This window comes from Corvus brachyrhynchos, unplaced genomic scaffold (genome assembly GCF_000691975.1).
Source record: "Corvus brachyrhynchos isolate BGI_N302 unplaced genomic scaffold, ASM69197v1 scaffold17, whole genome shotgun sequence".
Classification (NCBI taxonomy): domain Eukaryota; kingdom Metazoa; phylum Chordata; class Aves; order Passeriformes; family Corvidae; genus Corvus; species Corvus brachyrhynchos.
Window position 1 is genome coordinate 4,982,511 of NW_008240046.1, and position 2,777 is coordinate 4,985,287.

Sequence of the window (2,777 nt, forward strand, 5' to 3'; positions counted from 1 at the left end):
CACAATCTCACAACGCTACCAAAGATTTTTTTCAGATGACGTGCACTGATGATTGAGTAGCAAGTGGTGCACTCTCTGCTGTGTTTCACAGATACCACTGATTACGGAGCTGTTTGGCCTTCTGCATGCATACGTATCTTACGCTACGAAACCCTAGTTGTATTTTATCAGCTCATATTTCACTATCAGGGAAACGCTTCTTTACCTTTTATATTATTCACTGTATTAGGGTGTGCTATTTCACCCTGTGTGACTGTCACATTTAACAGAAATTTAGCAAATGACTCAGATCCCTGACTGGGTGCTTAATTTCACAATCTTTTCACTTTATGGGAAAACACAATTCCTGTTAAAACTCAGTCTATGACATCATGTCAATTAAGGAGCATATTTGTTCCTATTGAACACAACTGCCAGGAAATAACACATAACACTGACTGATTTGCATTTCTGACAATCACATTATGTCTTCAACTTAAATGATTACTGATAGGACATTCAACACTGCATTCAAGTGTAGCTGAAACAAGGTATTTGGGAACCAGACAAGAAATTCATGCTTATATTTTGTTTTCACCTTTTCAGTCATAATCTGTAAATATTTAAATTTACAATTTATATGGCTGGCTTCAGTATTAGTAAATGCAGCTAGTGACAGGTACCTTTAATTTACCCTCATTATGACAAATGGCTTTTGAAATTCAGGAAATGTGTGCATCCATCCATCATATTTTGACATGTAAATGATCACTTGAAAATTAATGTTTCTTGCTTCTGGCTTGCTGTCACATAAATACTTTAATATTTATTATTCTGCTGAACTGTACATCTTTCTATAATAGTTCCAGTGAATGTGTTCCATTGCATATAGAGCTCAAATCAAATTGACCAAAAATCTTAATATTTGCTTCATATAGTTATCTTAGCTGAAAAGTGAAAATAAAGACAGAGGACTGTAATTTTTACTGTGCTCTATCCTGGCTTATGATGGACCTCCAATCGGAACTTCTATTTAATATATTTTGTTCATAGGATTAGGAGTCATGCTTGAATTGCAGTTCCAGTCCTGCTTTTCTTCATTTATCTCAGAACTCTAAAATACATGGACCTGCAAGAGCTTTACATTAAGGACTGCTGTCTCTCTGTGTGGACCAGCACTCACTCCATAGCTGTTCACTCAATGACAATAGGACAAGAACAAGTTCCAGGATGAAGATGCAGCACATGAGCTCATTCAGTTACTCCAGCACAGCTGCTTGAATCCAGCCAGCTTAGTGTGCATGTGGTGCAAACACAAGTCTTTGTTCTCTAAGGTGCAGATATGGAGTGCCAAGTGCAACCTATTTGGTTTGAATTATGCTTTTTCAGGTATTTTTGAGATGTGATTTTGCACATCCCTACGCACGTCCTGGTAGTGTGAACGTGTGGTTTAGCTGTTCTTCTGGAATGGTTGAAATCTGCTATCTATAGAAATTGCTTACTCAGTGCAAGAGTGCACTCTTTTTAATACAGTACTGAAATCTGCTATCTATAGAAATTTCTCACTCAGTGCAAGAGTGCACTCTTTTTAATACAGTATGAAAAGCTTATTAGCTTAATTCCTGCTAATGGAGCACTTTCTTAGATTTTTTGCTATTGATGTACCTTAGGACAATGAAGACAATTATCCCCTTAGGAATGACACAATTGCTATGTATTTGTGTTCTCTGCTATTGCACACAGGTATGCCAACACCTATAAGTGCATCAAACTTAATCTGTGTGTAGCAGGGACAATGTTTGCCTCCAAATACGGCTGCTATACTCATACACCTGCTCTGAATCATGACTTTGAATTCCTGGTTCCTGTTGCATTCATTCACCATTTAAGCACATACTTCTCCTTCCCTATACATTTTCATGATTTTGCCAAAGGATTCTCTTTGTACGTTACTACCTAAATTCCATGGAATCAGACCAGCAGTGAATTACATTAGCAAATACACTACTGTACAATCCCAAGTCATTTTACATGGAACTCGTGCTGGCTGCACTACCTATCACTTTTATGCAGCCTTTTGATGCCAAATCCTTGTAACTTAAAAAGGAATATGAACTTTATACTGACATCCTGAAACTAAACCTCCTGTAAATGATTTTACCCTCAAAATGTAGTGTCTTGCTTTGTTTGGCACATCTCTAGATTGTGAATCTGACTAAATATTTGCAGCTTTCTTAGCTAAGTGGTCTGCTGGCATTTCTGAAATATTTCACATAGCTACAGCTGAAATCTTAATTAAATTGAGGAAGAGAAAGGAGAAGCCAATACATGTAAACAGAGCAGGGACCCTCGCCTGCACGTTTTCCCACGTCTATGAAATCCTTACGCAAAAAATTTCAAGAAAAAGCAGAGGAACACACAGTCACTAAAAAACGCTGAACTAGGAAAGACATAAGCTAGAAAAACATCTGGAAAACCCGTAAACACCGTGATGAAGAGTTACACGCGGAAACCGGATTTGAGAATACGGCAACAATTTTCCGCTTCCAGAATTTAACAAATGTTCCGGTTTGGCCAGTCACCCCAAGACAACAAAGCACAGCCCTGAGGGCCACAACAGCCACATGGCAGCAGAGCGGCAGGCACGCCAGGCAGTGGTGCGTCTGCAATGCCAGTACTGCAGTATTTCGCGGCAGCACTGCCCCACGCTCCCACCGCCGCCCCGGCTGCACTTCCGCCGCGTCACAGCGCGGCCGCCGCCGCCTCCTTCCCGGAGCGCCGTGCTCGCTCTGCGGCGG